Genomic DNA, 26036 nt, shown 5'->3' on the forward strand with positions numbered 1-26036 from the left:
GTCGTTTAATTTCATTAGCTCAGCTAATTTGTACATGTTTGCAATTTCCCTAAATATGGCATTGGTCTTGTTGCTTTGAAAAGCTTGGACATTGTTGTTCAACTTTAATAATCTAAGACTGCAAGGCCTGAGAATTATTGTGTCTGAATCTGCATCGCAAGATTGAAGGAAAGAGTATCTTTATACTTGTTAAATATCATTAGCTTTCCTCATTCGGACAGGTTCACAACTTTGATGTCTGTTGTTGCTAAGCAATGTCTGTATGATGTCAAATAGGGATGTATCATGTAGACTGCGTGGCCTAATGGATAAGGCGTCTGACTTCGAATCAGAAGATTGAGGGTTCGAGTCCCTTCGTGGTTGTTTAGTTTAATTTAGCTCAGCTAATTTGAAGATGTTTGCAATTTCCCAAACTAAGGCATTGGTCTTGTTGCTTGGACATTGTTATTCAACTTTAATAATCTTAGACTGCAAGGCCTGAGAAATATTGTGTATGATTCTGCATCGCAAGATTGAGGGAAATAGTCTCTTCGTACTTGTTAAATATCACTAGCTTTCCTCATTTGGACAGGATCACAACTTTGATGTCTACTGTTGCATAGCAAAGTCTGTATGATATCAAATAGGGTCGTTTAATTTCATTAGCTCAGCTAATTTGTACATGTTTGCAATTTCCCTAAATATGGCATTGGTCTTGTTGCTTTGAAAAGCTTGGACATTGTTGTTCAACTTTAATAATCTAAGACTGCAAGGCCTGAGAATTATTGTGTCTTAATCTGCATCGCAAGATTGAAGGAAAGAGTATCTTTGTACTTGTTAAATATCATTAGCTTTCCTCATTCGGACAGGTTCACAACTTTGATGTCTGTTGTTGCTAAGCAATGTCTGTATGATGTGAAATAGGGATGTATTAAGTAGACTGTGTTGCCTAATGGATAAGGTGTCTGACTTTGAATCTGAAAATTGTGGGTTTGAGTCCCTTCGTGGTTGTTAAATTTCCTTAGCTCAGCTAATTTGAAGATGTTTGCAATTTCCCAAACTAAGGCATTGGTCTTGTTGCTTGGACATTGTTATTCAACTTTAATAATCTTAGACTGCAAGGCCTGAGAAATATTGTGTATGATTCTGCATCGCAAGATTGAGGGAAAAGGTCTCTTCGTACTTGTTAAATATCACTAGCTTTCCTCATTTGGACAGGATCACAACTTTGATGTCTGTTGTTGCTAAGCAATGTCTGTATGATGTGAAATAGGGATGTATTAAGTAGACTGTGTTGCCTAATGGATAAGGTGTCTGACTTTGAATCTGAAAATTGTGGGTTTGAGTCCCTTCGTGGTTGTTAAATTTCCTTAGCTCAGCTAATTTGAAGATGTTTGCAATTTCCCAAACTAAGGCATTGGTCTTGTTGCTTGGACATTGTTATTCAACTTTAATAATCTTAGACTGCAAGGCCTGAGAAATATTGTGTATGATTCTGCATCGCAAGATTGAGGGAAAAGGTCTCTTCTTACTTGTTAAATATCACTAGCTTTCCTCATTTGGACAGGATCACAACTTTGATGTCTACTGTTGCATAGCAAAGTCTGTATGATATGAAATAGGGTTGTTTAATTTCATTAGCTCAGCTAATTTGTACATGTTTGCAATTTCCCTAAATATGGCATTGGTCTTGTTGCTTTGAAAAGCTTGGACATTGTTGTTCAACTTTAATAATCTAAGACTGCAAGGCCTGAGAATTATTGTGTCTGAATCTGCATCGCAAGATTGAAGAAAAGAGTATCTTTGTACTTGTTAAATATCATTAGCTTTCCTCATTCGGACAGGTTCACAACTTTGATGTCTGTTGTTGCTAAGCAATGTCTGTATGATGTCAAATAGGGATGTATCATGTAGACTGCGTGGCCTAATGGATAAGGCGTCTGACTTCGAATCAGAAGATTGAGGGTTCGAGTCCCTTCGTGGTTGTTTAGTTTAATTTAGCTCAGCTAATTTGAACATGTTTGCAATTTCCCAAACTAAGGCATTGGTCTTGTTGCTTGGACATTGTTATTCAACTTTAATAATCTTAGACTGCAAGGCCTGAGAAATATTGTGTATGATTCTGCATCGCAAGATTGAGGGAAATAGTCTCTTCGTACTTGTTAAATATCACTAGCTTTCCTCATTTGGACAGGATCACAACTTTGATGTCTACTGTTGCATAGCAAAGTCTGTATGATATCAAATAGGGTCGTTTAATTTCATTAGCTCAGCTAATTTGTACATGTTTGCAATTTCCCTAAATATGGCATTGGTCTTGTTGCTTTGAAAAGCTTGGACATTGTTGTTCAACTTTAATAATCTAAGACTGCAAGGCCTGAGAATTATTGTGTCTTAATCTGCATCGCAAGATTGAAGGAAAGAGTATCTTTGTACTTGTTAAATATCATTAGCTTTCCTCATTCGGACAGGTTCACAACTTTGATGTCTGTTGTTGCTAAGCAATGTCTGTATGTTGTGAAATAGGGATGTATTAAGTAGACTGTGTTGCCTAATGGATAAGGTGTCTGACTTTGAATCTGAAAATTGTGGGTTTGAGTCCCTTCGTGGTTGTTAAATTTCCTTAGCTCAGCTAATTTGAAGATGTTTGCAATTTCCCAAACTAAGGCATTGGTCTTGTTGCTTGGACATTGTTATTCAGCTTTAATAATCTTAGACTGCAAGGCCTGAGAAATATTGTGTATGATTCTGCATCGCAAGATTGAGGGAAAAGGTCTCTTCTTACTTGTTAAATATCACTAGCTTTCCTCATTTGGACAGGATCACAACTTTGATGTCTACTGTTGCATAGTAAAGTCTGTATGATATCAAATAGGGTCGTTTAATTTCATTAGCTCAGCTAATTTGTACATGTTTGCAATTTCCCTAAATATGGCATTGGTCTTGTTGCTTTGAAAAGCTTGGACATTGTTGTTCAACTTTAATAATCTAAGACTGCAAGGCCTGAGAATTATTGTGTCTGAATCTGCATCGCAAGATTGAAGGAAAGAGTATCTTTGTACTTGTTAAATATCATTAGCTTTCCTCATTCGGACAGGTTCACAACTTTGATGTCTGTTGTTGCTAAGCAATGTCTGTATGATGTGAAATAGGGATATATTAAGTAGACTGTGTGGACTAATGGATAAGGTGTCTGACTTTGAATCTGAAAATAGTGGGTTTGAGTCCCTTCGTGGTTGTTAAATTTCCTTAGCTCAGCTAATTTGAAGATGTTTGCAATTTCCCAAACTAAGGCATTGGTCTTGTTGCTTGGACATTGTTATTCAACTTTAATAATCTTAGACTGCAAGGCCTGAGAAATATTGTGTATGATTCTGCATCGCAAGATTGAGGGAAAAGGTCTCTTCTTACTTGTTAAATATCACTAGCTTTCCTCATTTGGACAGGATCACAACTTTGATGTCTACTGTTGCATAGCAAAGTCTGTATGATATCAAATAGGGTCGTTTAATTTCATTAGCTCAGCTAATTTGTACATGTTTGCAATTTCCCTAAATATGGCATTGGTCTTGTTGCTTTGAAAAGCTTGGACATTGTTGTTCAACTTTAATAATCTAAGACTGCAAGGCCTGAGAATTATTGTGTCTGAATCTGCATCGCAAGATTGAAGAAAAGAGTATCTTTGTACTTGTTAAATATCATTAGCTTTCCTCATTCGGACAGGTTCACAACTTTGATGTCTGTTGTTGCTAAGCAATGTCTGTATGATGTCAAATAGGGATGTATCACGTAGACTGCGTGGCCTAATGGATAAGGCGTCTGACTTCGAATCAGAAGATTGAGGGTTCGAGTCCCTTCGTGGTTGTTTAGTTTCATTTAGCTCAGCTAATTTGAAGATGTTTGCAATTTCCCAAACTAAGGCATTGGTCTTGTTGCTTGGACATTGTTATTCAACTTTAATAATCTTAGACTGCAAGGCCTGAGAAATATTGTGTCTGATTCTGCATCGCAAGATTGAGGGAAAAGGTCTCTTCTTACTTGTTAAATATCACTAGCTTTCCTCATTTGGACAGGATCACAACTTTGATGTCTACTGTTGCATAGCAAAGTCTGTATGATATCAAATAGGGTCGTTTAATTTCATTAGCTCAGCTAATTTGTACATGTTTGCAATTTCCCTAAATATGGCATTGGTCTTGTTGCTTTGAAAAGCTTGGACATTGTTGTTCAACTTTAATAATCTAAGACTGCAAGGCCTGAGAATTATTGTGTCTGAATCTGCATCGCAAGATTGAAGAAAAGAGTATCTTTGTACTTGTTAAATATCATTAGCTTTCCTCATTCGGACAGGTTCACAACTTTGATGTCTGTTGTTGCTAAGCAATGTCTGTATGATGTCAAATAGGGATGTATCACGTAGACTGCGTGGCCTAATGGATAAGGCGTCTGACTTCGAATCAGAAGATTGAGGGTTCGAGTCCCTTCGTGGTTGTTTAGTTTCATTTAGCTCAGCTAATTTGAAGATGTTTGCAATTTCCCAAACTAAGGCATTGGTCTTGTTGCTTGGACATTGTTATTCAACTTTAATAATCTTAGACTGCGAGGCCTGAGAAATATTGTGTATGATTCTGCATCGCAAGATTGAGGGAAATAGTCTCTTCGTACTTGTTAAATATCACTAGCTTTCCTCATTTGGACAGGATCACAACTTTGATGTCTACTGTTGCATAGCAAAGTCTGTATGATATCAAATAGGGTCGTTTAATTTCATTAGCTCAGCTAATTTGAAGATGTTTGCAATTTCCCAAACTAAGGCAATGGTCTTGTTGCTTGGACATTGTTGTTCAACTTTAATAATCTAAGACTGCAAGGCCTGAGAATTATTGTGTCTGAATCTGCATCGCAAGATTGAAGGAAAGAGTATCTTTGTACTTGTTAAATATCATTAGCTTTCCTCATTCGGACAGGTTCACAACTTTGATGTCTGTTGTTGCTAAGCAATGTCTGTATGATGTGAAATAGGGAGGTATGAAGTAGACTGTGTGGCCTAATGGATAAGGTGTCTGACTTTGAATCCGAAAATTGTGGGTTTGAGTCCCTTCGTGGTTGTTAAATTTCCTTAGCTCAGCTAATTTGAAGATGTTTGCAATTTCCCAAACTAAGGCATTGGTCTTGTTGCTTGGACATTGTTATTCAACTTGAATAATCTTAGACTGCAAGGCCTGAGAAATATTGTGTATGATTCTGCATCGCAAGATTGAGGGAAATAGTCTCTTCGTACTTGTTAAATATCACTAGCTTTCCTCATTTGGACAGGATCACAACTTTGATGTCTACTGTTGCATAGCAAAGTCTGTATGATATCAAATAGGGTCGTTTAATTTCATTAGCTCAGCTAATTTGTACATGTTTGCAATTTCCCTAAATATGGCATTGGTCTTGTTGCTTTGAAAAGCTTGGACATTGTTGTTCAACTTTAATAATCTAAGACTGCAAGGCCTGAGAATTATTGTGTCTGAATCTGCATCGCAAGATTGAAGGAAAGAGTATCTTTGTACTTGTTAAATATCATTAGCTTTCCTCATTCGGACAGGTTCACAACTTTGATGTCTGTTGTTGCTAAGCAATGTCTGTATGATGTGAAATAGGGATATATTAAGTAGACTGTGTGGACTAATGGATAAGGTGTCTGACTTTGAATCTGAAAATAGTGGGTTTGAGTCCCTTCGTGGTTGTTAAATTTCCTTAGCTCAGCTAATTTGAAGATGTTTGCAATTTCCCAAACTAAGGCATTGGTCTTGTTGCTTGGACATTGTTATTCAACTTTAATAATCTTAGACTGCAAGGCCTGAGAAATATTGTGTCTGATTCTGCATCGCAAGATTGAGGGAAAAGGTCTCTTCTTACTTGTTAAATATCACTAGCTTTCCTCATTTGGACAGGATCACAACTTTGATGTCTACTGTTGCATAGCAAAGTCTGTATGATATCAAATAGGGTCGTTTAATTTCATTAGCTCAGCTAATTTGTACATGTTTGCAATTTCCCTAAATATGGCATTGGTCTTGTTGCTTTGAAAAGCTTGGACATTGTTGTTCAACTTTAATAATCTAAGACTGCAAGGCCTGAGAATTATTGTGTCTGAATCTGCATCGCAAGATTGAAGAAAAGAGTATCTTTGTACTTGTTAAATATCATTAGCTTTCCTCATTCGGACAGGTTCACAACTTTGATGTCTGTTGTTGCTAAGCAATGTCTGTATGATGTCAAATAGGGATGTATCACGTAGACTGCGTGGCCTAATGGATAAGGTGTCTGACTTCGAATCAGAAGATTGAGGGTTCGAGTCACTTCGTGGTTGTTTAGTTTCATTTAGCTCAGCTAATTTGAAGATGTTTGCAATTTCCCAAACTAAGGCATTGGTCTTGTTGCTTGGACATTGTTATTCAACTTTAATAATCTTAGACTGCGAGGCCTGAGAAATATTGTGTATGATTCTGCATCGCAAGATTGAGGGAAATAGTCTCTTCGTACTTGTTAAATATCACTAGCTTTCCTCATTTGGACAGGATCACAACTTTGATGTCTACTGTTGCATAGCAAAGTCTGTATGATATCAAATAGGGTCGTTTAATTTCATTAGCTCAGCTAATTTGTACATGTTTGCAATTTCCCTAAATATGGCATTGGTCTTGTTGCTTTGAAAAGCTTGGACATTGTTGTTCAACTTTAATAATCTAAGACTGCAAGGCCTGAGAATTATTGTGTCTGAATCTGCATCGCAAGATTGAAGGAAAGAGTATCTTTGTACTTGTTAAATATCATTAGCTTTCCTCATTCGGACAGGTTCACAACTTTGATGTCTGTTGTTGCTAAGCAATGTCTGTATGATGTGAAATAGGGAGGTATTAAGTAGACTGTGTGGCCTAATGGATAAGGTGTCTGACTTTGAATCCGAAAATTGTGGGTTTGAGTCCCTTCGTGGTTGTTAAATTTCCTTAGCTCAGCTAATTTGAAGATGTTTGCAATTTCCCAAACTAAGGCATTGGTCTTGTTGCTTGGACATTGTTATTCAACTTGAATAATCTTAGACTGCAAGGCCTGAGAAATATTGTGTCTGATTCTGCATCGCAAGATTGAGGGAAAAGGTCTCTTCTTACTTGTTAAATATCACTAGCTTTCCTCATTTGGACAGGATCACAACTTTGATGTCTACTGTTGCATAGCAAAGTCTGTATGATATCAAATAGGGTCGTTTAATTTCATTAGCTCAGCTAATTTGTACATGTTTGCAATTTCCCTAAATATGGCATTGGTCTTGTTGCTTTGAAAAGCTTGGACATTGTTGTTCAACTTTAATAATCTAAGACTGCAAGGCCTGAGAATTATTGTGTCTGAATCTGCATCGCAAGATTGAAGGAAAGAGTATCTTTGTACTTGTTAAATATCATTAGCTTTCCTCATTCGGACAGGTTCACAACTTTGATGTCTGTTGTTGCTAAGCAATGTCTGTATGATGTGAAATAGGGATATATTAAGTAGACTGTGTGGCCTAATGGATAAGGTGTCTGACTTTGAATCTGAAAATAGTGGTTTTGAGTCCCTTCGTGGTTGTTAAATTTCCTTAGCTCAGCTAATTTGAAGATGTTTGCAATTTCCCAAACTAAGGCATTGGTCTTGTTGCTTGGACATTGTTATTCAACTTTAATAATCTTAGACTGCAAGGCCTGAGAAATATTGTGTCTGATTCTGCATCGCAAGATTGAGGGAAAAGGTCTCTTCTTACTTGTTAAATATCACTAGCTTTCCTCATTTGGACAGGATCACAACTTTGATGTCTACTGTTGCATAGCAAAGTCTGTATGATATCAAATAGGGTCGTTTAATTTCATTAGCTCAGCTAATTTGTACATGTTTGCAATTTCCCTAAATATGGCATTGGTCTTGTTGCTTTGAAAAGCTTGGACATTGTTGTTCAACTTTAATAATCTAAGACTGCAAGGCTTGAGAATTATTGTGTCTGAATCTGCATCGCAAGATTGAACAAAAGAGTATCTTTGTACTTGTTAAATATCATTAGCTTTCCTCATTCGGACAGGTTCACAACTTTGATGTCTGTTGTTGCTAAGCAATGTCTGTATGATGTCAAATAGGGATGCATCACGTAGACTGCGTGGCCTAATGGATAAGGCGTCTGACTTCGAATCAGAAGATTGAGGGTTCGAGTCCCTTCGTGGTTGTTTAGTTTCATTTAGCTCAGCTAATTTGAAGATGTTTGCAATTTCCCAAACTAAGGCATTGGTCTTGTTGCTTGGACATTGTTATTCAACTTTAATAATCTTAGACTGCGAGGCCTGAGAAATATTGTGTATGATTCTGCATCGCAAGATTGAGGGAAATAGTCTCTTCGTACTTGTTAAATATCACTAGCTTTCCTCATTTGGACAGGATCACAACTTTGATGTCTACTGTTGCATAGCAAAGTCTGTATGATATCAAATAGGGTCGTTTAATTTCATTAGCTCAGCTAATTTGTACATGTTTGCAATTTCCCTAAATATGGCATTGGTCTTGTTGCTTTGAAAAGCTTGGACATTGTTGTTCAACTTTAATAATCTAAGACTGCAAGGCCTGAGAATTATTGTGTCTGAATCTGCATCGCAAGATTGAAGGAAAGAGTGTCTTTGTACTTGTTAAATATCATTAGCTTTCCTCATTCGGACAGGTTCACAACTTTGATGTCTGTTGTTGCTAAGCAATGTCTGTATGATGTGAAATAGGGATGTATTAAGTAGACTGTGTGGCCTAATGGATAAGGTGTCTGACTTTGAATCTGAAAATTGTGGGTTTGAGTCCCTTCGTGGTTGTTAAATTTCCTTAGCTCAGCTAATTTGAAGATGTTTGCAATTTCCCAAACTAAGGCATTGGTCTTGTTGCTTGGACATTGTTATTCAACTTGAATAATCTTAGACTGCAAGGCCTGAGAAATATTGTGTCTGATTCTGCATCGCAAGATTGAGGGAAAAGGTCTCTTCTTACTTGTTAAATATCACTAGCTTTCCTCATTTGGACAGGATCACAACTTTGATGTCTACTGTTGCATAGCAAAGTCTGTATGATATCAAATAGGGTCGTTTAATTTCATTAGCTCAGCTAATTTGTACATGTTTGCAATTTCCCTAAATATGGCATTGGTCTTGTTGCTTTGAAAAGCTTGGACATTGTTGTTCAACTTTAATAATCTAAGACTGCAAGGCCTGAGAATTATTGTGTCTGAATCTGCATCGCAAGATTGAAGAAAAGAGTATCTTTGTACTTGTTAAATATCATTAGCTTTCCTCATTCGGACAGGTTCACAACTTTGATGTCTGTTGTTGCTAAGCAATGTCTGTATGATGTCAAATAGGGATGTATCACGTAGACTGCGTGGCCTAATGGATAAGGCGTCTGACTTCGAATCAGAAGATTGAGGGTTCGAGTCCCTTCGTGGTTGTTTGGTTTCATTTAGCTCAGCTAATTTGAAGATGTTTGCAATTTCCCAAACTAAGGCATTGGTCTTGTTGCTTGGACATTGTTATTCAACTTTAATAATCTTAGACTGCGAGGCCTGAGAAATATTGTGTATGATTCTGCATCGCAAGATTGAGGGAAATAGTCTCTTCGTACTTGTTAAATATCACTAGCTTTCCTCATTTGGACAGGATCACAACTTTGATGTCTACTGTTGCATAGCAAAGTCTGTATGATATCAAATAGGGTCGTTTATTTTCATTAGCTCAGCTAATTTGTACATGTTTGCAATTTCCCTAAATATGGCATTGGTCTTGTTGCTTTGAAAAGCTTGGACATTGTTGTTCAACTTTAATAATCTAAGACTGCAAGGCCTGAGAATTATTGTGTCTGAATCTGCATCGCAAGATTGAAGAAAAGAGTATCTTTGTACTTGTTAAATATCATTAGCTTTCCTCATTCGGACAGGTTCACAACTTTGATGTCTGTTGTTGCTAAGCAATGTCTGTATGATGTCAAATAGGGATGTATCACGTAGACTGCGTGGCCTAATGGATAAGGCGTCTGACTTCGAATCAGAAGATTGAGGGTTCGAGTCCCTTCGTGGTTGTTTGGTTTCATTTAGCTCAGCTAATTTGAAGATGTTTGCAATTTCCCAAACTAAGGCATTGGTCTTGTTGCTTGGACATTGTTATTCAACTTTAATAATCTTAGACTGCGAGGCCTGAGAAATATTGTGTATGATTCTGCATCGCAAGATTGAGGGAAATAGTCTCTGCGTACTTGTTAAATATCACTAGCTTTCCTCATTTGGACAGGATCACAACTTTGATGTCTACTGTTGCATAGCAAAGTCTGTATGATATCAAATAGGGTCGTTTAATTTCATTAGCTCAGCTAATTTGTACATGTTTGCAATTTCCCTAAATATGGCATTGGTCTTGTTGCTTTGAAAAGCTTGGACATTGTTGTTCAACTTTAATAATCTAAGACTGCAAGGCCTGAGAATTATTGTGTCTGAATCTGCATCGCAAGATTGAAGGAAAGAGTATCTTTGTACTTGTTAAATATCATTAGCTTTCCTCATTCGGACAGGTTCACAACTTTGATGTCTGTTGTTGCTAAGCAATGTCTGTATGATGTGAAATAGGGATGTGTTAAGTAGACTGTGTGGCCTAATGGATAAGGTGTCTGACTTTGAATCTGAAAATTGTGGGTTTGAGTCCCTTCGTGGTTGTTAAATTTCCTTAGCTCAGCTAATTTGAAGATGTTTGCAATTTCCCAAACTAAGGCATTGGTCTTGTTGCTTGGACATTGTTATTCAACTTGAATAATCTTAGACTGCAAGGCCTGAGAAATATTGTGTCTGATTCTGCATCGCAAGATTGAGGGAAAAGGTCTCTTCTTACTTGTTAAATATCACTAGCTTTCCTCATTTGGACAGGATCACAACTTTGATGTCTACTGTTGCATAGCAAAGTCTGTATGATATCAAATAGGGTCGTTTAATTTCATTAGCTCAGCTAATTTGTACATGTTTGCAATTTCCCTAAATATGGCATTGGTCTTGTTGCTTTGAAAAGCTTGGACATTGTTGTTCAACTTTAATAATCTAAGACTGCAAGGCCTGAGAATTATTGTGTCTGAATCTGCATCGCAAGATTGAAGAAAAGAGTATCTTCGTACTTGTTAAATATCACTAGCTTTCCTCATTTGGACAGGATCACAACTCTGATGTCTGTTGTTGCTAAGCAATGTCTGTATAATGTCAAATAGGGATGTGTCACGTAGACTGAGTGGCCTAATGGATAAGGCGTCTGACTTCGAATCAGAAGATTGAGGGTTCGAGTCCCTTCATGGTTATTTAGTTTCATTTAGCTCAGCTAATTTGAACATGTTTGCAATTTCCCAAACTAAGGCACTGGTCTTGTTGCTTGGACATTGTTATTCAACTTTAATAATCTTAGACTGCAAGGCCTGAGAAATATTGTGTATGATTCTGCATCGCAAGATTGAGGGAAATAGTCTCTTCGTACTTGTTAAATATCACTAGCTTTCCTCATTTGGACAGGATCACAACTTTGATGTCTACTGTTGCATAGCAAAGTCTGTATGATATCAAATAGGGTCGTTTAATTTCATTAGCTCAGCTAATTTGTACATGTTTGCAATTTCCCTAAATATGGCATTGGTCTTGTTGCTTTGAAAAGCTTGGACATTGTTGTTCAACTTTAATAATCTAAGACTGCAAGGCCTGAGAATTATTGTGTCTGAATCTGCATCGCAAGATTGAAGAAAATAGTATCTTTGTACTTGTTAACCAGTTAGAGCTCTAGGGGCGCTATTTCATTTTTGGATAAAAAACGTTCCCGTTTTAAGCGCGATATTTTGTCACGAAAAGATGCTGCATATTCTTGCATATTCTTGACAGTTTTGGAAAGAAAACACTCTGAAGTTTCAGAATCTGCAAAGATTTTGTCTGTAAGTGCCCCAGAACTCATTCTACAGGCGAAACCAAGATGATGCATCACCCAGGAATTAGCAGAATTTCTGAAGCTCTGTTTTCCATTCTCTCCTTATATGGCTGTGATTGCGCAAGGAATGAGCCTACACTTTCTGTCGTTCGCCCAAGGTCTTAGCAGCATTGTGACGTATTTGTAGGCATATCATTGGAAGATTGGCCATAAGAGACTACATTTTCCAGAGGTCCGCCCGGTGTCCTTTGTCTAAATTTGTGCGTAATCTTCAGGTGCAGGCATTTTCTCCTGGGATTCAGGAGAGAAAGCATGTTTCCAAGAACGATGTATCAATGAAGAGATATGTGAAAAACACCTTGAGGATTGATTCTAAACAACGTTTGCCATGTTTTCAGTCGATATTATGGAGTTAATTTGGAAAAAAGTTTGCGTTTTGAGGACTGAATTTATGGATTTTTTTTTGGTAGCCAAATGTGATGTATAAAACGGAGCTATTTCTAATACACAAGGAATCTTTTTGGAAAAACTGAGCATCTGCTATCTAACTGAGAGTATCCTCATTGAAAACATCAGAAGTTCTTCAAAGGTAAATGATTTTATTTGAAGGCTTTTATGTTTTTGTTAATGTTGCGTGCTGGATGCTAACGCTAATGCTAACGCTAAATGCTAACGCGAAATGCTAACTCTAGCTAGCTACTTTTACACAAATGATTGTTTTCCTATGGTTGAGAAGCATATTTTGAAAATCTGAGATGACAGTGTTGTTTACAAAAGGCTAAGCTTGAGAGATGGCATATTTATTTCATTTCATTTGCGATTTTCATAAATAGTTAACGTTGTGTTATGCTAATGAGCTTGCTGATAGATTTACACAATCCTGGATACAGGGGTTTTTTCATAGCTAAACGTGACGCAGAAAACGGAGCGATTTGTCCTAAACAAATAATCTTTCAGGAAAAACTGAACATTTGCTATCTGAGAGTCTCCTCAATGAAAACATCTGAAGTTCTTCAAAGGTAAATGATTTTTTTGAATGCTTTTCTGTTTTTTTGTGTAAATGTTGCCAGCTGAATGCTAATGCTAAATGCTACGTTAGCCATCAATACTGTTACACAAATGATTGTTTTGCAATGGTTGAGAAGCATATTTTGAAAATCTGAGATGACAGTGTTGTTAACAAAAGGCTAAGCTTGAGAGCTAGCATATTTATTTCATTTCATTTGCGATTTTCATGAATAGTTAACGTTGCGTTATGGTAATGAGCTTGAGTCTGTATTCACGAACCCGGATCCGGGATGGGGAGATCAGAAAGGTTAAATATCATTAGCTTTCCTCATTCGGACAGGTTCACAACTTTGATGTCTGTTGTTGCTAAGCAATGTCTGTATGATGTGAAATAGGGATGTATTAAGTAGACTGTGTGGCCTAATGGATAAGGTGTCTGACTTTGAATCTGAAAATTGTGGGTTTGAGTCCCTTCGTGGTTGTTAAATTTCCTTAGCTCAGCTAATTTGAAGATGTTTGCAATTTCCCGAAATAAGGCATTGTTCTTGTTGCTTTGAAAAACGTATACATTGTTGTTTAAATAGGGATGTATCACGTAGACTGTGTGGCCTAATGGATAAGGCGTCTGACTTCGAATCAGAAGATTGAGGGTTCGAGTCCCTTCGTGGTTGTTTAGTTTCATTTAGCTCAGCTAATTTGAACATATTTGCAATTTCCCAAACTAAGGCATTGGTCTTGTTGCTTGGACATTGTTATTGAACTTTAATAATCTTAGACTGCAAGGCCTGAGAATTATTGTGTCTGAATCTGCATCGCAAGATTGAAGGAAAGATTATCTTTGTACTTGTTAAATATCATTAGCTTTCCTCATTCGGACAGGTTCACAACTTTGATGTCTGTTGTTGCTAAGCAATGTCTGTATGATGTGAAATAGGGATGTATTAAGTAGACTGTGTGGCCTAATGGATAAGGTGTCTGACTTTGAATCTGAAAATTGTGGGTTTGAGTCCCTTCGTGGTTGTTAAATTTCCTTAGCTCAGCTAATTTGAAGATGTTTGCAATTTCCCGAAATAAGGCATTGTTCTTGTTGCTTTGAAAAACTTGTACATTGTTGTTTAACTTTAATAATCTAAGACTGCAAGGCCTGAGAAATATTGTGTCTGATTCCGCATCGCAAGATTGAGGGACATAGTCTTTTCGTACTTGTAAAATATCACTAGCTGTCCTCATTCGGATAGGTTCACAACTTTGATGTCTGTTGTTGCTAAGCAACGTCTGTTTTATGTTATATCGGAGAATATGGAGTAGAAGGTGTTGCCTCGTGAATAAGGCGTCTGACTTCGAAACAGAAAATTGGCTTTTGAGGCATTTTCGTGGTCGTTTAATTTCATTAAATCAGCTAATATGGACATGTTTGCAATTTCCCGAAATAAGGCATTGTTCTTGTTGCTTTGAAATGCTAAGACATTGTTATTCATCTTTAATAATCTAATATTGCAAGGCCTGAGAATTATTGTGTCTGATTCTGCATCGCAAGATTGAGGGAAAAGGTCTCTTCTTACTTGTTAAATATCACTAGCTTTCCTCATTTGGACAGGATCACAACTTTGGTGTCTACTGTTGCATAGCAAAGTCTGTATGATATCAAATAGGGTCGTTTAATTTCATTAGCTCAGCTAATTTTTACATGTTTGCAATTTCCCTAAATATGGCATTGGTCTTGTTGCTTTGAAAAGCTTGGACATTGTTGTTCAACTTTAATAATCTAAGACTGCAAGGCCTGAGAATTATTGTGTCTGAATCTGCATCGCAAGATTGAAGAAAAGAGTATCTTTGTACTTGTTAAATATCATTAGCTTTCCTCATTCGGACAGGTTCACAACTTTGATGTCTGTTGTTGCTAAGCAATGTCTGTATGATGTCAAATAGGGGTGTATCACGTAGACTGCGTAGCCTAATGGATAAGGTGTCTGACTTCGAATCAGAAGATTGAGGGTTCAAGTCCCTTCGTGGTTGTTTAGTTTCATTTAGCTCAGCTAATTTGAACATGTTTGCAATTTCCCAAACTAAGGCACTGGTCTTGTTGCTTGGACATTGTTATTCAACTTTAATAATCTTAGACTGCAAGGCCTGAGAAATATTGTGTATGATTCTGCATCGCAAGATTGAGGGAAATAGTCTCTTCGTACTTGTTAAATATCACTAGCTTTCCTCATTTGGACAGGATCACAACTTTGATGTCTACTGTTGCATAGCAAAGTCTGTATGATATCAAATAGGGTCGTTTAATTTCATTAGCTCAGCTAATTTGTACATGTTTGCAATTTCCCTAAATATGGCATTGGTCTTGTTGCTTTGAAAAGCTTGGACATTGTTGTTCAACTTTAATAATCTAAGACTGCAAGGCCTGAGAATTATTGTGTCTGAATCTGCATCGCAAGATTGAAGAAAATAGTATCTTTGTACTTGTTAACCAGTTAGAGCTCTAGGGGCGCTATTTCATTTTTGGATAAAAAACGTTCCCGTTTTAAGCGCGATATTTTGTCACGAAAAGATGCTGCATATTCTTGCATATTCTTGACAGTTTTGGAAAGAAAACACTCTGAAGTTTCAGAATCTGCAAAGATTTTGTCTGTAAGTGCCCCAGAACTCATTCTACAGGCGAAACCAAGATGATGCATCACCCAGGAATTAGCAGAATTTCTGAAGCTCTGTTTTCCATTCTCTCCTTATATGGCTGTGATTGCGCAAGGAATGAGCCTACACTTTCTGTCGTTCGCCCAAGGTCTTAGCAGCATTGTGACGTATTTGTAGGCATATCATTGGAAGATTGGCCATAAGAGACTACATTTTCCAGAGGTCCGCCCGGTGTCCTTTGTCTAAATTTGTGCGTAATCTTCAGGTGCAGGCATTTTCTCCTGGGATTCAGGAGAGAAAGCATGTTTCCAAGAACGATGTATCAATGAAGAGATATGTGAAAAACACCTTGAGGATTGATTCTAAACAACGTTTGCCATGTTTTCAGTCGATATTATGGAGTTAATTTGGAAAAAAGTTTGCGTTTTGAGGACTGAATTTATGGATTTTTTTTTGGTAGCCAAATGTGATGTATAAAACGGAGCTATTTCTAATACACAAGGAATCTTTTTGGAAAAACTGAGCATCTGCTATCTAACTGAGAGTATCCTCATTGAAAACATCAGAAGTTCTTCAAAGGTAAATGATTTTATTTGAAGGCTTTTATGTTTTTGTTAATGTTGCGTGCTGGATGCTAACGCTAATGCTAACGCTAAATGCTAACGCGAAATGCTAACTCTAGCTAGCTACTTTTACACAAATGATTGTTTTCCTATGGTTGAGAAGCATATTTTGAAAATCTGAGATGACAGTGTTGTTTACAAAAGGCTAAGCTTGAGAGATGGCATATTTATTTCATTTCATTTGCGATTTTCATAAATAGTTAACGTTGTGTTATGCTAATGAGCTTGCTGATAGATTTACACAATCCTGGATACAGGGGTTTTTTCATAGCTAAACGTGACGCAGAAAACGGAGCGATTTGTCCTAAACAAATAATCTTTCAGGAAAAACTGAACATTTGCTATCTGAGAGTCTCCTCAATGAAAACATCTGAAGTTCTTCAAAGGTAAATGATTTTTTTGAATGCTTTTCTGTTTTTTTGTGTAAATGTTGCCAGCTGAATGCTAATGCTAAATGCTACGTTAGCCATCAATACTGTTACACAAATGATTGTTTTGCAATGGTTGAGAAGCATATTTTGAAAATCTGAGATGACAGTGTTGTTAACAAAAGGCTAAGCTTGAGAGCTAGCATATTTATTTCATTTCATTTGCGATTTTCATGAATAGTTAACGTTGCGTTATGGTAATGAGCTTGAGTCTGTATTCACGAACCCGGATCCGGGATGGGGAGATCAGAAAGGTTAAATATCATTAGCTTTCCTCATTCGGACAGGTTCACAACTTTGATGTCTGTTGTTGCTAAGCAATGTCTGTATGATGTGAAATAGGGATGTATTAAGTAGACTGTGTGGCCTAATGGATAAGGTGTCTGACTTTGAATCTGAAAATTGTGGGTTTGAGTCCCTTCGTGGTTGTTAAATTTCCTTAGCTCAGCTAATTTGAAGATGTTTGCAATTTCCCGAAATAAGGCATTGTTCTTGTTGCTTTGAAAAACGTATACATTGTTGTTTAAATAGGGATGTATCACGTAGACTGTGTGGCCTAATGGATAAGGCGTCTGACTTCGAATCAGAAGATTGAGGGTTCGAGTCCCTTCGTGGTTGTTTAGTTTCATTTAGCTCAGCTAATTTGAACATATTTGCAATTTCCCAAACTAAGGCATTGGTCTTGTTGCTTGGACATTGTTATTGAACTTTAATAATCTTAGACTGCAAGGCCTGAGAATTATTGTGTCTGAATCTGCATCGCAAGATTGAAGGAAAGATTATCTTTGTACTTGTTAAATATCATTAGCTTTCCTCATTCGGACAGGTTCACAACTTTGATGTCTGTTGTTGCTAAGCAATGTCTGTATGATGTGAAATAGGGATGTATTAAGTAGACTGTGTGGCCTAATGGATAAGGTGTCTGACTTTGAATCTGAAAATTGTGGGTTTGAGTCCCTTCGTGGTTGTTAAATTTCCTTAGCTCAGCTAATTTGAAGATGTTTGCAATTTCCCGAAATAAGGCATTGTTCTTGTTGCTTTGAAAAACTTGTACATTGTTGTTTAACTTTAATAATCTAAGACTGCAAGGCCTGAGAAATATTGTGTCTGATTCCGCATCGCAAGATTGAGGGACATAGTCTTTTCGTACTTGTAAAATATCACTAGCTGTCCTCATTCGGATAGGTTCACAACTTTGATGTCTGTTGTTGCTAAGCAACGTCTGTTTTATGTTATATCGGAGAATATGGAGTAGAAGGTGTTGCCTCGTGAATAAGGCGTCTGACTTCGAAACAGAAAATTGGCTTTTGAGGCATTTTCGTGGTCGTTTAATTTCATTAAATCAGCTAATATGGACATGTTTGCAATTTCCCGAAATAAGGCATTGTTCTTGTTGCTTTGAAATGCTAAGACATTGTTATTCATCTTTAATAATCTAATATTGCAAGGCCTGAGAATTATTGTGTCTGATTCTGCATCGCAAGATTGAGGGAAAAGGTCTCTTCTTACTTGTTAAATATCACTAGCTTTCCTCATTTGGACAGGATCACAACTTTGGTGTCTACTGTTGCATAGCAAAGTCTGTATGATATCAAATAGGGTCGTTTAATTTCATTAGCTCAGCTAATTTTTACATGTTTGCAATTTCCCTAAATATGGCATTGGTCTTGTTGCTTTGAAAAGCTTGGACATTGTTGTTCAACTTTAATAATCTAAGACTGCAAGGCCTGAGAATTATTGTGTCTGAATCTGCATCGCAAGATTGAAGAAAAGAGTATCTTTGTACTTGTTAAATATCATTAGCTTTCCTCATTCGGACAGGTTCACAACTTTGATGTCTGTTGTTGCTAAGCAATGTCTGTATGATGTCAAATAGGGGTGTATCACGTAGACTGCGTAGCCTAATGGATAAGGTGTCTGACTTCGAATCAGAAGATTGAGGGTTCAAGTCCCTTCGTGGTTGTTTAGTTTCATTTAGCTCAGCTAATTTGAACATGTTTGCAATTTCCCAAACTAAGGCACTGGTCTTGTTGCTTGGACATTGTTATTCAACTTTAATAATCTTAGACTGCAAGGCCTGAGAAATATTGTGTATGATTCTGCATCGCAAGATTGAGGGAAATAGTCTCTTCGTACTTGTTAAATATCACTAGCTTTCCTCATTTGGACAGGATCACAACTTTGATGTCTACTGTTGCATAGCAAAGTCTGTATGATATCAAATAGGGTCGTTTAATTTCATTAGCTCAGCTAATTTGTACATGTTTGCAATTTCCCTAAATATGGCATTGGTCTTGTTGCTTTGAAAAGCTTGGACATTGTTGTTCAACTTTAATAATCTAAGACTGCAAGGCCTGAGAATTATTGTGTCTGAATCTGCATCGCAAGATTGAAGAAAATAGTATCTTTGTACTTGTTAACCAGTTAGAGCTCTAGGGGCGCTATTTCATTTTTGGATAAAAAACGTTCCCGTTTTAAGCGCGATATTTTGTCACGAAAAGATGCTGCATATTCTTGCATATTCTTGACAGTTTTGGAAAGAAAACACTCTGAAGTTTCAGAATCTGCAAAGATTTTGTCTGTAAGTGCCCCAGAACTCATTCTACAGGCGAAACCAAGATGATGCATCACCCAGGAATTAGCAGAATTTCTGAAGCTCTGTTTTCCATTCTCTCCTTATATGGCTGTGATTGCGCAAGGAATGAGCCTACACTTTCTGTCGTTCGCCCAAGGTCTTAGCAGCATTGTGACGTATTTGTAGGCATATCATTGGAAGATTGGCCATAAGAGACTACATTTTCCAGAGGTCCGCCCGGTGTCCTTTGTCTAAATTTGTGCGTAATCTTCAGGTGCAGGCATTTTCTCCTGGGATTCAGGAGAGAAAGCATGTTTCCAAGAACGATGTATCAATGAAGAGATATGTGAAAAACACCTTGAGGATTGATTCTAAACAACGTTTGCCATGTTTTCAGTCGATATTATGGAGTTAATTTGGAAAAAAGTTTGCGTTTTGAGGACTGAATTTATGGATTTTTTTTTGGTAGCCAAATGTGATGTATAAAACGGAGCTATTTCTAATACACAAGGAATCTTTTTGGAAAAACTGAGCATCTGCTATCTAACTGAGAGTATCCTCATTGAAAACATCAGAAGTTCTTCAAAGGTAAATGATTTTATTTGAAGGCTTTTATGTTTTTGTTAATGTTGCGTGCTGGATGCTAACGCTAATGCTAACGCTAAATGCTAACGCGAAATGCTAACTCTAGCTAGCTACTTTTACACAAATGATTGTTTTCCTATGGTTGAGAAGCATATTTTGAAAATCTGAGATGACAGTGTTGTTTACAAAAGGCTAAGCTTGAGAGATGGCATATTTATTTCATTTCATTTGCGATTTTCATAAATAGTTAACGTTGTGTTATGCTAATGAGCTTGCTGATAGATTTACACAATCCTGGATACAGGGGTTTTTTCATAGCTAAACGTGACGCAGAAAACGGAGCGATTTGTCCTAAACAAATAATCTTTCAGGAAAAACTGAACATTTGCTATCTGAGAGTCTCCTCAATGAAAACATCTGAAGTTCTTCAAAGGTAAATGATTTTTTTGAATGCTTTTCTGTTTTTTTGTGTAAATGTTGCCAGCTGAATGCTAATGCTAAATGCTACGTTAGCCATCAATACTGTTACACAAATGATTGTTTTGCAATGGTTGAGAAGCATATTTTGAAAATCTGAGATGACAGTGTTGTTAACAAAAGGCTAAGCTTGAGAGCTAGCATATTTATTTCATTTCATTTGCGATTTTCATGAATAGTTAACGTTGCGTTATGGTAATGAGCTTGAGTCTGTATTCACGAACCCGGATCCGGGATGGGGAGATCAGAAAGGTTAAATATCATTAGCTTTCCTCATTCGGACAGGTTCACAACTTTGATGTCTGTTGTTGCTAAGCAATGTCTGTATGATGTGAAATAGGGATGTATTAAGTAGACTGTGTGGCCTAATGGATAAGGTGTCTGACTTTGAATCTGAAAATTGTGGGTTTGAGTCCCTTCGTGGTTGTTAAATTTCCTTAGCTCAGCTAATTTGAAGATGTTTGCAATTTCCCGAAATAAGGCATTGTTCTTGTTGCTTTGAAAAACGTATACATTGTTGTTTAAATAGGGATGTATCACGTAGACTGTGTGGCCTAATGGATAAGGCGTCTGACTTCGAATCAGAAGATTGAGGGTTCGAGTCCCTTCGTGGTTGTTTAGTTTCATTTAGCTCAGCTAATTTGAACATATTTGCAATTTCCCAAACTAAGGCATTGGTCTTGTTGCTTGGACATTGTTATTGAACTTTAATAATCTTAGACTGCAAGGCCTGAGAATTATTGTGTCTGAATCTGCATCGCAAGATTGAAGGAAAGATTATCTTTGTACTTGTTAAATATCATTAGCTTTCCTCATTCGGACAGGTTCACAACTTTGATGTCTGTTGTTGCTAAGCAATGTCTGTATGATGTGAAATAGGGATGTATTAAGTAGACTGTGTGGCCTAATGGATAAGGTGTCTGACTTTGAATCTGAAAATTGTGGGTTTGAGTCCCTTCGTGGTTGTTAAATTTCCTTAGCTCAGCTAATTTGAAGATGTTTGCAATTTCCCGAAATAAGGCATTGTTCTTGTTGCTTTGAAAAACTTGTACATTGTTGTTTAACTTTAATAATCTAAGACTGCAAGGCCTGAGAAATATTGTGTCTGATTCCGCATCGCAAGATTGAGGGACATAGTCTTTTCGTACTTGTAAAATATCACTAGCTGTCCTCATTCGGATAGGTTCACAACTTTGATGTCTGTTGTTGCTAAGCAACGTCTGTTTTATGTTATATCGGAGAATATGGAGTAGAAGGTGTTGCCTCGTGAATAAGGCGTCTGACTTCGAAACAGAAAATTGGCTTTTGAGGCATTTTCGTGGTCGTTTAATTTCATTAAATCAGCTAATATGGACATGTTTGCAATTTCCCGAAATAAGGCATTGTTCTTGTTGCTTTGAAATGCTAAGACATTGTTATTCATCTTTAATAATCTAATATTGCAAGGCCTGAGAATTATTGTGTCTGATTCTGCATCGCAAGATTGAGGGAAAAGGTCTCTTCTTACTTGTTAAATATCACTAGCTTTCCTCATTTGGACAGGATCACAACTTTGGTGTCTACTGTTGCATAGCAAAGTCTGTATGATATCAAATAGGGTCGTTTAATTTCATTAGCTCAGCTAATTTTTACATGTTTGCAATTTCCCTAAATATGGCATTGGTCTTGTTGCTTTGAAAAGCTTGGACATTGTTGTTCAACTTTAATAATCTAAGACTGCAAGGCCTGAGAATTATTGTGTCTGAATCTGCATCGCAAGATTGAAGAAAAGAGTATCTTTGTACTTGTTAAATATCATTAGCTTTCCTCATTCGGACAGGTTCACAACTTTGATGTCTGTTGTTGCTAAGCAATGTCTGTATGATGTCAAATAGGGGTGTATCACGTAGACTGCGTAGCCTAATGGATAAGGTGTCTGACTTCGAATCAGAAGATTGAGGGTTCAAGTCCCTTCGTGGTTGTTTAGTTTCATTTAGCTCAGCTAATTTGAACATATTTGCAATTTCCCAAACTAAGGCATTGGTCTTGTTGCTTGGACATTGTTATTCAACTTTAATAATCTTAGACTGCAAGGCCTGAGAAATATTGTGTATGATTCTGCATCGCAAGATTGAGGGAAATAGTCTCTTCGTACTTGTTAAATATCACTAGCTTTCCTCATTTGGACAGGATCACAACTTTGATGTCTACTGTTGCATAGCAAAGTCTGTATGATGTCAAATAGGGATGCATCACGTAGACTGCGTGGCCTAATGGATAAGGCGTCTGACTTCGAATCAGAAGATTGAGGGTTCGAGTCCCTTCGTGGTTGTTAAATTTCATTAGCTCAGCTAATTTGAAGATGTTTGCAATTTCCCAAAATAAGACATTTTTCTTGTTGCTTTGAAATGCTAAGACATTCATCTTTAATAATCTACTATTGCAAGGCCTGAGAATTATTGTGTCTGATTCTGCATCGCAAGATTGAGGTTAAAGGTCTCTTCTTACTTGTTAAATATCACTAGCTTTCCTCATTTGGACAGGATCACAACTTTGATGTCTACTGTTGCATAGCAAAGTCTGTATGATATCAAATAGGGTCGTTTAATTTCATTAGCTCAGCTAATTTGAACATGTTTGCAATTTCCCAAACTAAGGCATTGGTCTTGTTGCTTGGACATTGTTATTCAACTTTAATAATCTTAGACTGCAAGGCCTGAGAAATATTGTGTCTGATTCTGCATCGCAAGATTGAGGGAAAAGGTCTCTTCTTACTTGTTAAATATCACTAGCTTTCCTCATTTGGACAGGATCACAACTTTGATGTCTACTGTTGCATAGCAAAGTCTGTATGATATCAAATAGGGTCGTTTAATTTCATTAGCTCAGCTAATTTTTACATGTTTGCAATTTCCCTAAATATGGCATTGGTCTTGTTGCTTTGAAAAGCTTGGACATTGTTGTTCAACTTTAATAATCTAAGACTGCAAGGCCTGAGAATTATTGTGTCTGAATCTGCATCGCAAGATTGAAGAAAAGAGTATCTTTGTACTTGTTAAATATCATTAGCTTTCCTCATTCGGACAGGTTCACAACTTTGATGTCTGTTGTTGCTAAGCAATGTCTGTATGATGTCAAATAGGGGTGTATCACGTAGACTGCGTAGCCTAATGGATAAGGTGTCTGACTTCGAATCATAAGATTGAGGGTTCGAGTCCCTTCGTGGTTGTTTAGTTTCATTTAGCTCAGCTAATTTGAACATATTTGCAATTTCCCAAACTAAGGCATTGGTCTTGTTGCTTGGACATTGTTATTCAACTTTAATAATCTTAGACTGCAAGGCCTGAGAATTATTGTGTCTGAATCTGCATCGCAAGATTGAAGGAAAGAGTATCTTTGTACTTGTCAAATATCATTAGCTTTCCTCATTCGGACAGGTTCACAACTTTGATGTCTGTTGTTGCTAAGCAATGTCTGTATGATGTGAAATAGGGATGTATTAAGTAGACTGTGTGGCCTAATGGATAAGGTGTCTGACTTTGAATATGAAAATTGTGGGTTTGAGTCCCTTCGTGGTTGTTAAATTTCCTTACCTCAGCTAATTTGAAGATGTTTGCAATTTCCCGAAATAAGGCATTGTTCTTGTTGCTTTGAAAAACTTGTACATTGTTGTTTAACTTTAATAATCTAAGACCGCAAGGCCTGAGAAATATTGTGTCTTATTCGGCATCGCAAGATTGAGGGACATAGTCTTTTCGTACTTGTAAAATATCACTAGCTGTCCTCATTCGGATAGGTTCACAACTTTGATGTCTGTTGTTGCTAAGCAACGTCTGTTTGATGTTATATCGGAGAATATGGAGTAGAAGGTGTTGCCTCGTGAATAAGGCGTCTGACTTCGAAACAGAAAATTGGGCTTTTGAGGCATTTTCGTGGTCGTTTAATTTCATTAAATCAGCTAATATGGACATGTTTGCAATTTCCCGAAATAAGGCATTGTTCTTGTTGCTTTGAAATGCTAAGACATTGTTATTCATCTTTAATAATCTAATATTGCAAGGCCTGAGAATTATTGTGTCTGATTCTGCATCGCAAGATTGAGGGAAAAGGTCTCTTCTTACTTGTTAAATATCACTAGCTTTCCTCATTTGGACAGGATCACAACTTTGATGTCTACTGTTGCATAGCAAAGTCTGTATGATATCAAATAGGGTCGTTTAATTTCATTAGCTCAGCTAATTTGTACATGTTTGCAATTGACCTAAATATGGCATTGGTCTTGTTGCTTTGAAAAGCTTGGACATTGTTGTTCAACTTTAATAATCTTAGACTGCAAGGCCTGAGAATTATTGTGTCTGAATCTGCATCGCAAGATTGAAGGAAAGAGTATCTTTGTACTTGTTAAATATCATTAGCTTTCCTCATTCGGACAGGTTCACAACTTTGATGTCTGTTGTTGCTAAGCAATGTCTGTATGATGTGAAATAGGGATGTATTAAGTAGACTGTGTGGCCTAATGGATAAGGTGTCTGACTTTGAATCTGAAAATTGTGGGTTTGAGTCCCTTCGTGGTTGTTAAATTTCCTTAGCTCAGCTAATTTGAAGATGTTTGCAATTTCCAGAAATAAGGCATTGTTCTTGTTGCTTTGAAAAATGTACACATTGTTGTTTAAATAGGGATGTATCACGTAGACTGCGTGGCCTAATGGATAAGGCGTCTGACTTCGAATCAGAAGATTGAGGGTTCGAGTCCCTTCGTGGTTGTTTAGTTTCATTTAGCTCAGCTAATTTGAACATGTTTGCAATTTCCCAAACTAAGGCATTGGTCTTGTTGCTTGGACATTGTTATTCAACTTTAATAATCTTAGACTGCAAGGCCTGAGAAATATTGTGTCTGATTCTGCATCGCAAGATTGAGGGAAAAGGTCTCTTCTTACTTGTTAAATATCACTAGCTTTCCTCATTTGGACAGGATCACAACTTTGATGTCTACTGTTGCATAGCAAAGTCTGTATGATATCAAATAGGGTCGTTTAATTTCATTAGCTCAGCTAATTTTTACATGTTTGCAATTTCCCTAAATATGGCATTGGTCTTGTTGCTTTGAAAAGCTTGGACATTGTTGTTCAACTTTAATAATCTAAGACTGCAAGGCCTGAGAATTATTGTGTCTGAATCTGCATCGCAAGATTGAAGAAAAGAGTATCTTTGTACTTGTTAAATATCATTAGCTTTCCTCATTCGGACAGGTTCACAACTTTGATGTCTGTTGTTGCTAAGCAATGTCTGTATGATGTCAAATAGGGGTGTATCACGTAGACTGCGTAGCCTAATGGATAAGGTGTCTGACTTCGAATCAGAAGATTGAGGGTTCGAGTCCCTTCGTGGTTGTTTAGTTTCATTTAGCTCAGCTAATTTGAACATATTTGCAATTTCCCAAACTAAGGCATTGGTCTTGTTGCTTGGACATTGTTATTCAACTTTAATAATCTTAGACTGCAAGGCCTGAGAATTATTGTGTCTGAATCTGCATCGCAAGATTGAAGAAAAGAGTATCTTTGTACTTGTTAAATATCATTAGCTTTCCTCATTCGGACAGGTTCACAACTTTGATGTCTGTTGTTGCTAAGCAATGTCTGTAAGATGTCAAATAGGGATGTATCACGTAGATTGGTGGCCTAATGGATAAGGCGTCTGACTTCGAATCAGAAGATTGAGGGTTCGAGTCCCTTCGTGGTTGTTAAATTTCATTAGCTCAGCT

At 37.1% G+C, this 26036-nt stretch overlaps 18 non-coding genes across 18 annotated transcripts; all 18 read left to right on the forward strand.

Annotated features, from left to right (window-relative positions):
• The first annotated feature begins 290 nt into the window (after nt 1-290).
• Nucleotides 291-363, forward strand: trnar-ucg. The gene has a single exon. It is a non-coding gene; the product is annotated as a tRNA-Arg (tRNA).
• A 1529-nt stretch (nt 364-1892) lies between these two features.
• trnar-acg lies at nt 1893-1965 on the forward strand. Its single transcript has one exon. It is a non-coding gene; the product is annotated as a tRNA-Arg (tRNA).
• A 1806-nt stretch (nt 1966-3771) lies between these two features.
• trnar-ucg lies at nt 3772-3844 on the forward strand. Its single transcript has one exon. It is a non-coding gene; the product is annotated as a tRNA-Arg (tRNA).
• A 554-nt stretch (nt 3845-4398) lies between these two features.
• trnar-ucg lies at nt 4399-4471 on the forward strand. The gene has a single exon. It is a non-coding gene; the product is annotated as a tRNA-Arg (tRNA).
• A 3675-nt stretch (nt 4472-8146) lies between these two features.
• trnar-ucg lies at nt 8147-8219 on the forward strand. The gene has a single exon. It is a non-coding gene; the product is annotated as a tRNA-Arg (tRNA).
• Nucleotides 8220-9399: 1180 nt separating this feature from the next.
• Nucleotides 9400-9472, forward strand: trnar-ucg. The gene has a single exon. It is a non-coding gene; the product is annotated as a tRNA-Arg (tRNA).
• A 554-nt stretch (nt 9473-10026) lies between these two features.
• On the forward strand, nt 10027-10099 carry trnar-ucg. Its single transcript has one exon. It is a non-coding gene; the product is annotated as a tRNA-Arg (tRNA).
• Nucleotides 10100-11279: 1180 nt separating this feature from the next.
• trnar-ucg lies at nt 11280-11352 on the forward strand. Its single transcript has one exon. It is a non-coding gene; the product is annotated as a tRNA-Arg (tRNA).
• A 2217-nt stretch (nt 11353-13569) lies between these two features.
• Nucleotides 13570-13642, forward strand: trnar-ucg. The gene has a single exon. It is a non-coding gene; the product is annotated as a tRNA-Arg (tRNA).
• Nucleotides 13643-14914: 1272 nt separating this feature from the next.
• Nucleotides 14915-14987, forward strand: trnar-ucg. The gene has a single exon. It is a non-coding gene; the product is annotated as a tRNA-Arg (tRNA).
• Nucleotides 14988-17204: 2217 nt separating this feature from the next.
• Nucleotides 17205-17277, forward strand: trnar-ucg. Its single transcript has one exon. It is a non-coding gene; the product is annotated as a tRNA-Arg (tRNA).
• Nucleotides 17278-18549: 1272 nt separating this feature from the next.
• Nucleotides 18550-18622, forward strand: trnar-ucg. Its single transcript has one exon. It is a non-coding gene; the product is annotated as a tRNA-Arg (tRNA).
• Nucleotides 18623-20839: 2217 nt separating this feature from the next.
• On the forward strand, nt 20840-20912 carry trnar-ucg. Its single transcript has one exon. It is a non-coding gene; the product is annotated as a tRNA-Arg (tRNA).
• Nucleotides 20913-22184: 1272 nt separating this feature from the next.
• trnar-ucg lies at nt 22185-22257 on the forward strand. The gene has a single exon. It is a non-coding gene; the product is annotated as a tRNA-Arg (tRNA).
• Nucleotides 22258-22534: 277 nt separating this feature from the next.
• Nucleotides 22535-22607, forward strand: trnar-ucg. Its single transcript has one exon. It is a non-coding gene; the product is annotated as a tRNA-Arg (tRNA).
• Nucleotides 22608-23431: 824 nt separating this feature from the next.
• On the forward strand, nt 23432-23504 carry trnar-ucg. Its single transcript has one exon. It is a non-coding gene; the product is annotated as a tRNA-Arg (tRNA).
• A 1462-nt stretch (nt 23505-24966) lies between these two features.
• On the forward strand, nt 24967-25039 carry trnar-ucg. The gene has a single exon. It is a non-coding gene; the product is annotated as a tRNA-Arg (tRNA).
• A 554-nt stretch (nt 25040-25593) lies between these two features.
• On the forward strand, nt 25594-25666 carry trnar-ucg. The gene has a single exon. It is a non-coding gene; the product is annotated as a tRNA-Arg (tRNA).
• The last annotated feature ends 370 nt before the right edge of the window (nt 25667-26036 follow it).

This window comes from Oncorhynchus mykiss, unplaced genomic scaffold, assembly GCF_013265735.2.
Source record: "Oncorhynchus mykiss isolate Arlee unplaced genomic scaffold, USDA_OmykA_1.1 un_scaffold_156, whole genome shotgun sequence".
NCBI classification, from domain to species: domain Eukaryota; kingdom Metazoa; phylum Chordata; class Actinopteri; order Salmoniformes; family Salmonidae; genus Oncorhynchus; species Oncorhynchus mykiss.